Source organism: Festucalex cinctus, chromosome 2, assembly GCF_051991245.1.
Source record: "Festucalex cinctus isolate MCC-2025b chromosome 2, RoL_Fcin_1.0, whole genome shotgun sequence".
NCBI lineage: Eukaryota > Metazoa > Chordata > Actinopteri > Syngnathiformes > Syngnathidae > Festucalex > Festucalex cinctus.
Window position 1 is genome coordinate 13,659,103 of NC_135412.1, and position 16,266 is coordinate 13,675,368.

Here is a 16,266-nt window from a genome sequence, read left to right on the forward strand (position 1 = left end):
AAAAATATTGGTATCAAAGTCACTGTTGTGGACAAAATGTATCTTTTCGTTTCAATTTTCGCTCAATGTCACTCAAATGACCTATTTTCATATGGTGATTACTAAAGAACGGAATAAGTAGAGACATATTTTTTTTTCAAATGAAATAATGGAATGCCATCTTTCATGTTGTTTATGTAGCAAAAGAACACATTATTCTGGTTGCTTCGAAAAATGAGTTAAAATGCTCGAAATCCGCTGGCATTTAATAACGTGTGGCAGTGAAAGAGTTAAACAAAATGACTGCTCTAACCATTTTCAATGCCTCTGTCTGTTCAAGATCAGTTGTTTTTGTTTTTTGTAACCATTGATGACATTGAATACCTCCCAGAAGTATGTGTGATGTCATGGTGAAAAGGTCTAGTAGCCTTTGTAGATTTAGTATAAAATTAAGAAATTAAAATTAACACACCTGTACAACCCCACAGTGTGTAAATTCCCTAAAAATACATTCAAAGCTGACATCATAATACTTGGCTCCCAGTGCTCGTCATCTCTACTCTTCCCTTCTTGTCTCCTCTTTAACCTCTGTCAAGGATGATAGTGATGGGGCCCACACAGCAAAACTCAGCCTCAGCAAGCACTCGGATTAAGCCTTTTAATATCCGCCGCCGGATTGCGCTGGCGTTCAAATTCCCTCTGCGACTTAAAGCTTTTTGCTGCTCTCCTTTTGGGGATTGCTCCAAGCTGCAGCATATTCTCTCGCTCTTGCTCTTGCGTGTATTTTCTCCCGCTTGCCCTCGGAAATGTTTTCATCTACCTGCCTCAAGATGTAATTGGAGGCTTTTTCGACACCCCTGCATTTTCATCAAGCTTTAAGTCAGCTGAATGGGAAGAGAGCAAGTAATGCGGCTTCTGCGTGGATGATGTTAACTGATGCGCTCGACAAAGTTTGGATTAGAGAGAGCGACTTTGTCAGACTGAGCGAAAGTGCTGTCAAGTACAGATTGCCTTCTGCTGCGCATCTGTCGGCCTTGAGGTGGTGAGGACTGCATCATTACCTCTACTTAAGCACTTTGAACACTAAAAACACGGCCACATTAACAACACTTCTGCAGAAATGAACGCACTCACATGCTCTGTTTAGGGAAATAGACATGAGTAAGTTACAATTCAAACAAATATTTCCATTGTAAGATCTATTTAGGCCCTAAAAAAGCTCATTCCCTAAATTTTAGGGAATGAATTTACTGTAAGTAAGCTTTACAAATTGCCCCTGATATACAAATATTACAAATTGTTAGCGTTCAAAAATTCTGGAAAATGTCATGTGAAATGTCAGCAAATCTCATGAAACTTCAATTCGGTGAGCATCTGCTGCAAGGTTTGACAACACGGAAAGTGTGCTCCCTCGATTTATTGTGAAGTGGGAGGTCACAGCGATTGATGAAGGCAGCTCCTCCTCAGGGGTTGCACCACGAGCAGTTTGACAAATATTTGGCTGGTTGGCTGCATTAATCATAACACAATCGAGGGGCCTATTTTTATTTTTATATAGTTTACATTCCTGTCTGTGACTCCTTGTGCAATTGTATGCAAATATAACTGTGAAGCATCAACACGTAGACAAATAATATAACATTATTCACAGGCATATTTTCTTTATCATCCGTAAAGAAAGACCAATATTACAGCTTGCTGAGGATCTGTGACCGTCTCTTTATAAATCTGTGAGTTTGTTTTATCATGCTCCCAGTTGGTCAAAACACACACACCCACACACACACACCCACACACCCCCACTCACACACATACACACACACACACACACAACAGAAGAAGAATTTCCATTGAATTGAAGCAAAACTGCTCTTTAATTATGCAATTACTGTATGCTTTTTATCAAGTGCAATAGGATTCTATTTTTTATTATTAAAACACTTTTTTCTTTGTTTGTTGCATTATCATTTATTTCATTGCATGGGGAAGTTGTTTTGAGTTGTGAGCATGGTCACAGGGGAAACTAAATAAAAATGTGTATCTAAAGGCACCACTGTATATCAATGTAACATATTTTATTATTTTCCACAATACAGTACAGCATCAGTACTCTAGCTGGCCAACATCCGGCGAGTTAAAGTTTCAACGTGATGTGAATTTTAGAAGTTATCTATAACACAAGCCAATGAATTTCTATATGTTTTATTGCTATTTTTTTATGTTTTGGCGTGGGCGAAATATAGTCTCACAACAGCATCTACTGTAGAGACTATTGATTAGTTGTGCTGTTAAACCAAGAGTGGAAAAATTTTTAAATAGATGACTAATTAAAGTTATTCTTTCTTTTGTACCTGCATCCACCATATAATTTTGAATTCTGCAGAATTTGATGTAAATTCAATAACATTAATTAGGGATAGACCGATAATCGGCCGGGCCGATTATCGGCGCCGATATTTGGCATTTTGACAAATATCGGCATCGGCCATTTTTTGAATCTGAAGGCCGATAAAGCTCACTGAGCAGGGAATACTTGCGAACGTAGCGAATTTGGGGTTTTCATCAGGATTTGTAAGATGTTCGCAGTCAGTTTTTATTTGTCGAATACACATTTGGAACATATTCACACAATTGTTCACCGCGAAAATCTTTTTGAAACGTTTTTACGAACCCTAACAAAAACCCCAAATGAGCTACATTCACATGAATTTGTTACTCAGTGACAAATTATATATAGTTTGAAAGAATTCCCCCCCATTTTACTGCAAATGAATATCGGCTTGAAATATCGGTTATTGGCCGACTTGACTACAAATAATCTGTATCGGTATCGGCCTTGAAAAAACCATATCGGTCTATCACTAACATTAATCAATCAAACCATGGGCCTTCTGTTTTCAAACTGTGTAATTTACCTAATCAATCCATCCATCCATCCATCCATCCATCCATCCATCCATCCATCCATCCATCCATCCATCCAAATCTCGCTTTGGGGACCTCCTCAAAGTTAATTACTCACACAAATATTGCTGCGTAGCACATGCATAAGTTGGCTTGTGTGACCTCTGATGTATCTTAAAAAGTGTACATATGTGACACAGTAGTTGTTGTTGTTGTTGTTTTTTCTTGCAATTAATTTCAAAGACATTGCAGACTGCTGATTTAACAATGCTTAACATTTGAAAACAGTACCCCAATTACTAATTTCTTACAGCCAATTGAAGATGTAGATGCCAGTAATTATTTTTATTTTTATGTTTTCTTCTGAAGAGGAGGCTGCTGCTTGGTGCAGTATAGAAATCATCAATATAGAGGCAAGCAGTAAGGGCTAAAATTAGAGAGGAGGCGTAAGAACGAGATCTAAGAGAAAGCAAATGATTTTCCCATTTGGAATTATTTGCCAGCCTGTCTCAATAGGCCTTGCTGTAGTATATACACATACATACACACTTATTACACATAGTTGAATTATTTGGATGAAAATAACTTAGTAATGGTGTGCTTCCTCTTTATGTCTCAAAATAGAACGGCAGCTGAATATAGAATATAAGGAATATTGCGTAATATAGCGTATGTCAGTTAGAGAGAGGCACTTATGCAGGAGAATCTTTTTTTTTGCCAGCTGTTTTTTTTTGTTTGTTTGTTTTTTCATTGCACAACTGCTAATACAGGCCAAGAGTCTTTCCCCATCTCAAGATGAGCAAACAGGCCTTTCAGGTTGTGTCGCACAGCCTGCTTGCCTCCCCACAGGGTGCTGGGTGCATTCGGGGGAGAAAGTAGGCATGCAGACACACATTTGCTGGAGCTGCTGGCAGCAGCAGCAGCAGCAGCGTTAGGGAAAAGGAGGTGACAGGTTGTCTTTGTGCAGGGCCATGACGCGGGCACTTGTCCTCCTCATGGTGCGAGGATGTGCGCTCAGGTCGACACATGTTGTGATAACATTTGATTTTGGCATATTGATGACAGAAAGACCGATGAGATTTGAGAACAACATCCCCCACCTCGGATTTGCACGATAAAAAGGGAGGCAAATAAATAGCGTTTTGGTCTTTCTTCAAGTTCTTTGCCAAGTAGCAGTTTTAGTGATGAACCGTGAAGCATGCATAATTTATGGTATCAACTGGAGAGTTCTGCAGTATTGGGATCCGATGAAAAGCTGCTCCTACACAATGCATACTTTAGTGGGAGTCAGTTAAAAGATATAAAGCTGTTGCTTTGGGAACACCTTCACCATTAAGCATCCCATACTTTTTCCAAACAAATTAGCTATACACCATGGTGCCCTGAGATATGGGTTTAATTTGTTCCATGACAAGAAAAAAAAAAATCTTTCTCTACTGCAATGATTGAAAATACCAATTATGCATCCCCCACCAAAAAAAAAATCTTTTAAAAGTGTTATTATTATTATTATTATTATTATTATTATTATTATTATTATTATTATTTTGTGAAATGACGCATTACACATTGGCCACCTGAGAGCAGTAGACAGAAGGATATTGTTGTGTTCTGGGGTTGGCTCCCAAAAACGCAGACACAAATAAGATTTTAACTCTTTCGTCGCATAACAGCAAGAGACGTAGAACAAACTTGACTAGACGAGAAACAACGAGAATGTATTAAGAATCATGAGACGCTAAGCTAACTTGGGCTGTGGAGGTGCACAGAGGAACAGAAGTACAGAAGTAATAATCGGACAAAAACACACCCTCCTCAGACAGGCTTATTTAGACAGCAAATCGATCTGATTGGTTGTGGCTAGACATGTGGGTAACAGGACTGACATGGAATTGTCTGATTGGCTGTTGACCAGATAAAGAAATGAAAGATTCCTGACATTGCATAGCTTCTGACATCACATAGCATCTTACCAGTTGAAACGAGATGCTGGTTACGTCAGTTCAAAACAGACACTTGACCTCATGGTCATGACCCAAACATAACCCTTGCATGACCCAAGCATAGCCCTTGCATGACCCTAGTCATGACAGTAAACATAACCCTTGCATGACCCTAGTCATGACAGTAATCATAACCCTTGCATGACCCTAGTCATGACAGTCAGCATAACCCTTGCATGACCCCAGTCATGACAGTAAACATAACCCTTGCATGACCCTAGCCATGACAGTAAGCATAAGCCTTGCATGACCGTAGTCATGACAGTAAACATAATCCTCGCATGACCCTAGTCATGACAGTAAACATAACCCTTGCATGACCCTAGTCATGGCAGTAAGCATAAACCTTGCATGACCCTAGCCATGACAGTAAGCATAACCCTTGCATTACCCTAGCCATGACAGTAAACATAACCCTTGCATGACCCTAGTCATGACAGTAAGCATAACCCTGGCATGACCCTATTCATGACAGTAAACATAACCCTTTCATGACCCTAGTCATGACAGTAAACATAACCCTTACATTACCCTAGTCATGACCAATATATATGACGATGGTCCGAATTCCTCAGTAAACTGCCCTTATATCATTTTTCCCCAGAGGATAAAGAATATATACCTCTGAGTGTCATTACTTCCATCCATCCATTTTCTTGACCGCTTATTCCTCACAAGGGTCGCGGGGGCTGCTGGCGCCTATCTCAGCTGGCTCTGGGCAGTAGGCGGGGGACACCCTGGACTGGTTGCCAACCAATCGCAGGGCAGTGTCATTACTTTGTATGTCTAAATGCATCGTTTGTGTTCAACTATCCCTTGCTTCAAGAGTTATAACACGATGCCAGTTTGGATGGTTTGCTAGAATTAAATTAAGCAGACGTGTTGTGGTTAAATATATATATTTTTTATGCTTAATTTGAAAGTAAGCTTCAACAGGGATTAAAATCGAACGGTTTGAAGCCTCTTTTTTTAAGAATCGTTCATTTTGTGCCAAGAGTTGCTTGTGTAGTGAGTTCAGTTTGAACCACCACAATATTATACAGGGTGCATATCCCAAACTTTGCTTGAAAGTCACAGCAAAAAAATCAGCTGAACGACAGCTTGTATCTAAAATAAAATAAAAAATTGTTACTTTGGTCACACGTATGTCAAGGCACTACTCTCTTTCAGACAATTCGACAACAACAACCTGTGTTTATGTAATATGTGGTTTGTTCTCTTAACATGCTTTTCAGTCCTCGCCTCCCTCTTGATAACGCCCGGTGCGTACACACCTGCGCTCTGGTCGACAGAAAATAGCCAGGTTTTTTCAGCATATGGTTGTTTTCATACTTATTGCACAAGAAGGGAAAAAAGGAACAGGTGTGACCCTGTGCTATTGCGAATGGCTATCAAATGCCAGGCCCTGCAGGTCACAAGGCTGCCTATCATGTGATCACGGATGCCATTACAGACAGAGCTTTCGATGCACTGGAGGCAGTAGACGCAAATGCAGCTCATGCACAAGTGATGCAGAAGCACAGTCAGAATGATTGCGGATGAGCTAGTCAAGCAAAAGGCAACATTCCGATGACTTACAAGTTATTTTGGATTTAGACCCACGTCAAAGATGAAGCAATATAGACCGGAATCAGTCCCACAGCTTCATTTTTAAAATCTCAAATTGCAAATCAGGGTGACGTCGACCAGGTTGACCTTGTCAGATATCCTCCGAAATATTAATTATTGCTGCCTAGACAACGTGAAAAATGAAAACTTGTCGGATTAGACTCAGTCCATTTAAAAAGATCCCGTCGACTGGTGTAATGATGACCTGCTGCAGCTACTGCACTTCCTAAGATCCATTCTGAGCTGTCAGCTATTATCAAGTCAAACTTAAATATATTCATTCACTCTGTTGGAATCAATACAAGAGCTGTGGGTGAAGCTTTCCTACTCCAAGCCAAGCCACAGTCATAGTTGGAAGTGACCACTAGAGGGTACTGCTGAGGTCCCTGTGAGTTCTTCAAATCTTTGCTGAAATCATCACTTAAAAAAAAAATTAAAAGATGAGGAAGCACTCATCAAGATGTATCTGGACCATCTTTTCTTAATCGTGTACGCTAATTAAAGTTCCCTGTGAGAGCTATTCTAATATAGCTTTGATAGAGTGATAAAAATCGATTTGATTGAGTTGCCTGGGATTGCTGCTGATATGCTTAAATGTGAAGATTATTCAGGGAATGTTGGGAAGGCTCCAACATGTTTCATTTCCACAAATATGATGAGAGGTTGCATGTATTGTAAGGTATGTGTGAATGCGGCAGCGTGTGTGTCAGCGAGGGTGTGTCAGAAAGGTCACAGGAGCTCTGTGACTGTGAAACGATCCAGCAAATGTCTGCTTCAGAAACTGTCTTAAATGCCCCTCTGTAATCACAGGTCCTTTCAGATCGTTCTCAAACTAACAATTTGCAGAACGATAATTCGACTAATGCCATTGCATTATAAAAGAAAGTGCAGACTGTGGTAAAAATTGCAAAGGTCGTTTTGGTTCGTGAAAAGAACACCTTATAAGTACTAATTCCCTTCTTAGATTTCTTCCCAAATGTGAATACAAAAAAAAAAAGAAAACATAGAGAAATTATTTAATTTTAAGGCAGGTTAAACCTCGAATTTATGGTGTATGCGTAATGAAAGGGTCGATGCAATAGTAATGACACCCTGGTTTGATTAATATGACAGTTGCAAGCCCCCGAAAAGCCCCCAGAAAGATCCCACTTTGATCTCCCTCAAGTCACTGAATCAAGGCATGGAGGGTTTAATTGCCCGTCTGTTACTTTACAAGACATGCAGGAGTCTTCTAACAACAGATGAAGAGAAGGTGAAGCTAAGAACTAATGTAAAAAATAATGGACTAACTGCCTGTGAGCTTTCTCACCTCACCAAACCACAATGTCTTCAACACACACACACACCCCCACACACACACACCGACGCACGCAAGGGCCAATGCACGTGAGCCGCAGATGCACACCGCTTAATCCTTGAGATAAATCTCTTGCTGGCTCCTGGGCTGGCAGCAAGTGAACCTTTGGAAGTGCTTGGCTTTTGTACTTGTGGCTTGAGGGATTGCGTGTGTGTGGGGGGGGGCACCTCTCACTAACACAGACACACACGCTCGCATGTTGACGTGCACACGCATGTACGCAGATCTGGCGGATGGCAAATGCAACAGAACTTGATTGGTTGATCGTTTTCAGTTGTACTCAACTTTGCACGACCAAGTCCTTTGACAAGCAAGCACAGTGAAGGTGGATGCATAAAGGCATCTGGGCCGCATGTCACAACACGCACTCACTCAGCACAGGATTTATATACTTAATGAAAATATGCTCGAATTGGCTCGGTCCCATTGCATTCCCTCATGATATTTATCTCCAAGCGTGATGAAAAACACAACATGTAATCAAGGCTGAACCGCAGACCTGGCATAAAATCATTTTGTTGTGGAAAAAATAAAAAACTGGGCTCTGGTGTTGCTGTGTTTATGTGGTAACAGAGAGTGTTTGCACTGGTTTGAGGTCAGTCATGACAGACAAATAGCTGCCAGGGCTAATAGGAGAGGACGTAGAATGAAGATGGGGACATAGAATTCACCACGCTGCATGTGCAGCATCGGCCAATTGTAAAGTGAACGCATACATTGCTAATGCAGCACTGTTTATCACAACAAAAGTAATATTCAAAGTAAAAGTAGAACATTAATGCACGCTTGTTCGTTGGCCCTCCTTAGGGTACCCACTCAGAACAATCTTTCAAACAAAAACCTCTCTGGATACGTTATTAACTAAACCAGCACAGTGCATTTTTCATTATTGACACTGTCAGAGAGGTATTACCGTTCCAAATGTCGCCATTAAATTGATTCAATGAGCCATTAAATATAAATATGGATGAAGTAATTTGTTTTACTTAACAATCTTTTATTAATAGTTTGACATCGTCTAGTCAAACTTGAGTATGTCCACCTGTGTTTGCCTACCCCTCCTAATGTGTCAACCAATCAGCAACCTATGCCACTTGTGTCTTCCCCAGCTGTGTCTCGTTGTCAATTAGTGTGTGTATTTAATCTCTTGTCTTCCCTCTGTCTACGTCGATTCATTGTCATTTTCTTCCTGTCATGCTGCCGGTTTTGTTCCACGCCTTGTCTCATTTACGCTTTCGGACTTTGTTGTTTTTGTTTTTTAGTTTGTAGCTCATTTTTGCCTCCTCGTTTTTGTTTATGAAACATTTTTTTGACCGCATTCTTTGCCTCCTCGCCCTGCTTCCTTGCATTTGGGTCCATCACCACACCTCAATCGTGACAGTTGCTTTGCTAGTCTCCCTCTACTTACATAAAGAATATCAAATAGATACCAGTATTCTGTATTTATAAGAATAATTTTCAATAACAAATAATAATTTTAAAAATTATTTTTAAATGATCAAAGATAAGTACTCATTTCCACCAGTACTTACAGGAAAATTTACATAATTTAAAAACAATTAAAAAAAAAAAAAAGAATGGTGTATTTGAGAAGGGCAGTAATCATATAATTAGTGCAAAAAAAAAAATGTATATATTGTGCAAGGATTCAGGTATTCGACAATTCAAGTATTACAGTTTGCAAAGGTATTGCAGAGTGTAAACATTCAAATGTGCAGGATTACTATATACTGCGATTGGCTGGCAACCAGTCCAGAGCCAGCTGAGATAGGCTCCAGCACCCCCTGCGACCCTTGTGAGGAATAAGCGGTCAAGAAAAAGGATGGATGGAAGGTTTACTATATATAGTACAGGCCAAAAGTTTGGACACAAATTCTCACTGAAGGCATCAAAGCTGAATGAACATGTGGCGTTATGCACTTTAACAAAAAACAAGGCGAAAAATTTTAAATTCTAGTTTCTTCAAAATAGCCACCCTTTGCTCTGATTACCGCTTTGTACACCCTTGGCATTCTCACCTCTGGAAACTCATTCAATACTGTTGGAAAACCATTTCAGGTGAAACTCATCGAAAGAATGCCAAGAAAAAAAAAAAAAAAAATCATCAGAGCAAGAGTGACCATCGGGACAAAAACTGTTCCACCCTGAAAACCCCTTTTTGCTCACCGAATTTGTTGTATGTTGTTTCATATACAAATATTCCTTCTCAGGTAAATGCTTATGCATTGGCTGGTGGCCAGATACGTTTGTAACAGGATGACAGCGGTATCCTAAAGACATGCTTAAATGTCACAGGCTGAAGTCAACACATAAGACAATGATGGATGAACTGCTGGAATTTGTTTCAAGAGAAAGGGAAGTGTTGCTTTGTTGTTATGTCTGCTGCAAGACAGTGACCCAGTGTGCTGCGAGGGGATTAGACTTGATAACATGGATGACGAAAGACATGGGGAAAGAAAATGGGGGAAGTGGGCTCAGGGGGAGAAGAAGGTGACACAAGAGTGGCCCCATCTTCTTCTTCCTGCCACCTGCCCTCTATTGTTCCTTGTTTTCCACCACGTTGCTCCCAAAGTCATCCCACCCCCCACCATAAAATACTCCCATCCTCTTGTGGTTACACACCCTGCTGGAACAATAGCCAGCAACTTTATTCCCAGGAACCTGCGCCCTCAGGTGTGGAATTCTATCAGCTGGAGCAGCCCAAATGCACTTTGGTGGAAGAGTCACAAAAGCAGCAGATTCTCTCATAGATTAGACCCCCACCCCTAAAGGAAAGAACGGGAAAAGGGTGGGCTGGCGCAATGCGGGTGATGACGGCATTTAAAAGCACACACCTGTACTCTTTGAGGAACACTAACAATAACGTTGACCTTTATTCTCCAAGGAGGTTAGAGGGCAACATCCTATCAGCCTAATTGAGTAGGGGAGGGGACTGGATGTGTATTGTCTATGAATATAGAGTAGCCTAACGAACAACATGTCCTCTAGAGCTCATTGCGCATCCCTGAGCGACCAAAAACGGAGCTCAATCGTTCTAAGTGTGTGTGTGTGTGTGGCTCCACTCTAATGTCACATGTCATTACAGGCACCACAAATGACACTTATATTCTGTTTAAATCAGCATCCATCAAAATCGCCCTCTGTGGTGAACATCTAAGGATGTGGATGAACGACAAGAGTTGTACTTTCTAAAAGTCAAAGCTAAAATAATCATTTTAAAATTGTACATTGAATCCTTCTTGTCATCAACTTTATCAAAGCAAAGCTGGAATGCTCACTTCAGATACCTTCAAGTTCTGCAACTTTGCATATTTTTTCTATGAGAGCGGGGAATGCATCATTCAATGAGCTGTGGTTGTTTCTGGCTGGAATAAATCTCAATCCTGCAGCACATGAGATCACAGCAAATGTTGTTAATAAGTGATGATAAAACCAAAAGCGAACAGGCTAAAATCACATCCCAGTGGTAAGATTTTCTAACAAAGTAGACCTTGGATGAAAGGCATGCTGCAAATTTTCAAAGTCCATCCAAAGCAGTTTAATGAGCATTGATGATGATGATGATGATGATGATGATGATGATGATATCAGATGCTGAATGTGGCGCAATATGCTTGTTAAATGTGACTTCGAATGTGATCAGAGAGGAAACCTTGTAAAGCAAATGAATGACCTGTCAAAAAAAAGACCTTGCGGTTTTGGGACAACCTTACTCACCTTATATACAAATATAGGAAATGATATACAGTATATACATGTCTACATGTAGGTATGGTGATCAAATATCCGTTGTTTCTAAGGACATATCACAACACCATTGCCATTAGTTAGCCCATTTATTCCATTTTGTATTGTTTGTTAGCATTATACTAAATTGACTTTATTTACCGGTAGTCTTTAAGTTTGTTTTATGTTTACTCATATCTTTCTGTCTCTGATTTATTTATACAGCAGATCAGACCCGTCACCAGAGCCCAGGCTTAAGGGGGGCACATGAAATGCATGGGCGGGCCCAATTATTATGAATACCATACTGACAGCATTAACTTGCCCAATATATTTGTATAAATTTATGTAGCACTGTCGTGCATCTATCCATTGAATGGCACCCGCTGACAGTATTATCATAGACCGCATTTACAGTACACACACATAAAGTAGACTGCAGTGGCGACGTGAGTACGTTGACGCCGCAGCCATATTGGACGAGGCAAAGTGAAGCTATTTGTAAAGATGCCTCCTTCTGTTTCTCCTTGGAGATGTATCATCAAGCCACAACTCATTGGATTAATAAGGAATTATTATTACCTTTGATTATATTATCCCATTCAAAGTCAATCTTACTATTTTTGCCGATGTAATGGCAAATACAATTGCCACATCCAATAGGGCGGATGTGCTGACGTATTGCTTCGAACGGGCCACCTGTTTGAACGGTGTCTGCAGCAGAATTAAAAAGAAAAAAAGGAAAGCAAAATCATACCTCATTGTAGATGCCAAAACGATATGTGGGCTCCGTAGTTTTTTGTTTTTTTTTCCAAGTGACTCTTTAGTTGCCAACACGAAAGAAGTTTGTAGTATGTCCCTCCTCACTTGTCTTGTGCGCCAGCGTCCTCAGAAACTTGCAGCTTCACTTGTACAAAATGTTCATGACTCTTGCATTGAACGCCAAAATTGACATATCTGTCGCGTATGCGTATAAGTCAGCGTAAGGCATACCTAGCATTATTTTCAGTAAGACTGTGATGGCTGTTGCAGATAAGACTATCAATCAAACAAAACCATACCACTATTTCTTCATATTGTGACATCTTGCAAGAATGCGTTACTTGTACAAACGGCCACCGTTGGCCGTAGCCGACGCCAAAAACAAGAACAATTCGGCGAGTAGCGAGCATTAGAAGCAATGAACTGAAGCAGCCAACACAAACGTAACATACCTCCGACACCGCGAGACCTGTGTTGCGTTTACTGACACTCGGATATAAGAGTGCTAAACCGAATGAATGGAAAAATATAATAATAAAAAAAGGAGAACCATTTTAGACATCCATGCCTCAACTGGGCGGGCACAATCATCTTGGTGGGCGGGCACGGACCCCTATGGCCCGCCCATGGTGACGGGTGTGCAGCAAATTTCATACACAAGGTAACTCAATGTGCTTCACATAGTTTAAAAAAAAAAATACACCATTTAACTAATTTGCTCCCAAAAATGTATGAATACGTTTGATTTTAAATATTACCAGGGTCCCAAAAACGTATTTATACTTTTTTTTTTTCCGTAGAGCATACAGAAGACTGATGCAGCATCTGAACTGAACAGAACGCCTGAAGCAATGGTAGTTATTACAAAAACGGCCAGCAGGTGGCAGCAGTGTATAATAGATCACCAAGAGCCATGTTTCAACAAGCTCTTTTTGACCATGTTTTCACCAGGAATGTGAATAATTACGAAACTTAGCTATATTCTTATGCTAATTGGTGCAAAACGGAAACAGAAGTGTGGAGCTGTGAAGAACAAAGTAAGTACCATGCAGTGGACCAAACGTATGATCGTCAGTGCAAAGTAACATCAAATTACGTGATTTCTCTTACACATAATGAGCATCATCATCCAGTCCATAAAAATATTGCCAAGATAAGTCAAATTTATTAATTATCATATTCATAATCAATGGTAACTTTTGATAGATCCAGCATCTCACCTGACATGAATGCTTCATTGCAGACACGGAACCGATTTCTTGAAAAGGAGACTGAATCACATAATAAATAGGAATATACAAGCTAATTCAAGTCAGTCAGAAAAAAATTAGGAAAGAAAAAAGAACTTGAGCCCTACCAAAGTAAGAAATGTGACATATTCCAATACCATGGACGTCCACAACTTCCAAAGTGAATTTGGGTAAGTCAACAAGTATGTTGGGAAAATATTACTTATTAAAATGCTTTCTGTTAATTATAACCTCATTTAATCTAATTGTTTTAGTGTAATTAAGAGAATTCATTTTACTCAACAAAAATTCACTCTAAAATTCTATTTGTGTGGTGGGGCACCAGTTTCATGAAGCAACTGCATGATGGCCTTATGTGCATAATATGGTTTGACCTCACCTTAGGAGAAATAGGCACACCTCTTAGACCTGCCATTAGGTTGAATTTGACCTGAATTTGACCTCCTTTCATGTGTGCTTTTAATCCCTCGTTCTCAAAGCCTACTTGTCTTGTCTCTGACTTTCTAAAGGGTTCACGTTTCCCATGACAAGAACACTTTTTCCATTTGAAAACTTTTCCAATTTCTCAATTTGTTTGTGTCTCTTCCTCTCACTTGTAAATAGATTCAGAGAGGAAATACAGAATCAACCAACATTTTAATGCACTTGGACTTGAAGTATTAACAAACATGAGTGGAATATCTTGTGGGCCACGAGTGCGATCATGTTATTTATGTCCTACAATTGTATACAAATAACTTCAATAATTAAAACACACACAAGCAAATTAGTCTCTTCAACCCCATGTCGCCATCCCGAGGACCAGAAGAAGAAAAGAAGGGAAATGAGGTTGTTCATAAAGAGTAAGTCCAGCGCTGTGGCTACTTAGGTGCCACATGCCACTGCGGCAGAGCCTCATTGTTATTATGATTTTGTTCATAATGAGCAGCGCGTCGCTCCCCGCTGCCATACAAAGCCTTGATTGAATCTGGCATTCTATTAGCATGTTAAAGAGGCCCGGCTTCATCTGTGAGCTGCTGACTGACAGTGGCCATCATCTCTGTAATTGTGTCTCACGCTGGAGCCAACGCTGGCCCGGCTGAGAGCCACGTGGAGCGAGCAAGAGGAGGGAGTTGGAAAAAGGTAGAGAGGGGATTAGGATTTAAAAAGGGGTTCAGAGAGGAGGGGAAGAGGCTGGTGAAAATTAGCCGCGTTTCTGTATATCTGTGTGGTTTCAAAGCTCTGTTGGGTGCCGGGAATAATCGTTTTGAATAGGTTTGAAGCTTATTCTTTTGACATTTATGAAAGCAGTGTTTTGTCGAAGAAGCCCTGCTTATTTGGAGGTGTCTTCTGATCCAGCCATATATTCATACTTGGTGAAACCTTGGCACAATATCCAGTATCCACCTCAGGAATAATTTAAATTAGTACAGTGAGGCACTGACAATCTCCTTTTACAATACTGACATGTTTTGTTTCGGAGAAAAACTTGAATAATCTGTGTTGAGCAAGTCATTTCCAAAATGTTATACAGTATATTACATTTTACTAGTTAGTGGATGTTTGAGCACAACTACTGTAGTTATTTGATGATATACAGTAACAATGCTTTTTGTTGTTAGTTTCATTCAATATGACATTTAACTTAAATATATCAATAGCCAATACAATACAACACAACAGTACCAAAACAACAATGTTAATGATATTAGCGGTTTACTTTCCAGAAAATCATATATATATATACATATATACATATATATTACAATTCTGCTTCCAAAATATTAAAGGTGTACTTTAAATAACAAAATGTACAGACTGAAATTGTAAAAACGTAAATAAACCCTAAGAATATAAACACAAAATATATTGAACAAATAATAAAATAGATTGACTAAATGATACATACACAAAATAATTGTCTCAGATGTGACACATATTGTCAGTTTATATTGTTAATGTGTTCCTATTATCATTACGTTTTTTCGTTATTGTGACTGATTTGTGAACAGCTAAAAAAGAAACCAAACCGAAGCTACTGTACTGATGTCACCGGCAAGTGCGAAGGCGCTTGAATCTATTTTTTTTTTTTCACTCTTAAAGTATTATGCTTTTATATTTTTAGGTTTATTTACGTTTTTACAATTTCAGTCCATTGTTATTTTGAATAATTGTAAACGGCGAATTTCCAGACAATCCTGTAGCGTGACGTCATCTGCAGGCGACCCCGATATAATTTGGCAGCCCGATCACATCTGACACCGACAACGGTACAGTCTGACTGTGCAAGAAGGCAGGACTTAGACACCCAAGTGACACTGATACGTGTCATATGTGGCGGCTGGTTAAAATGGAATGCGGGACAGTTTTAATTCCTCATGGATGATTTTTGTATGACCAACAAGTGGATATTAGACTTTTAATTTATTCTACAGTAAACTAATCCTAGCACAGCTTTATAGCAATCCTTCTAAAATAGGGGGGTGAAGGTGTGACGCCACGGACTAAAATAAAGTGTAATTTCACATCCACTACAGTAGGGGGCAGTGGTGCTGTCATTGTCAGAGTGCACAAGATTACCTCATCTGCAGATGCTTTCTTACAGCAATTTTGTAGACAAATACTATTTACAGACGCAGGGGAGAGTTGGGGAGGGAGTGCAAAAAATATTTTCTTCGTCCTTGGAGCGGCACGGTAG

The 16,266-nt window shown here is 39.8% G+C and overlaps 1 protein-coding gene across 3 annotated transcripts in view; it reads right to left on the minus strand.

Moving 5' to 3' along the window:
• znf385a (zinc finger protein 385A) overlaps window positions 1-16,266 on the minus strand; it is an 80,420-nt gene that overhangs the window by 42,496 nt on the left and 21,658 nt on the right. The window contains exon 1 of one of the 3 annotated variants that reach the window (XM_077512990.1): window positions 12,335-12,440. The exons of the other annotated variants lie outside the window; for them this stretch is intronic. The gene's annotated coding sequence lies outside the window, so the exon portion shown is untranslated. Of the gene's footprint in view, window positions 1-12,334; window positions 12,441-16,266 lie in introns of those variants that run through there. 3 annotated transcript variants of the gene reach the window in all.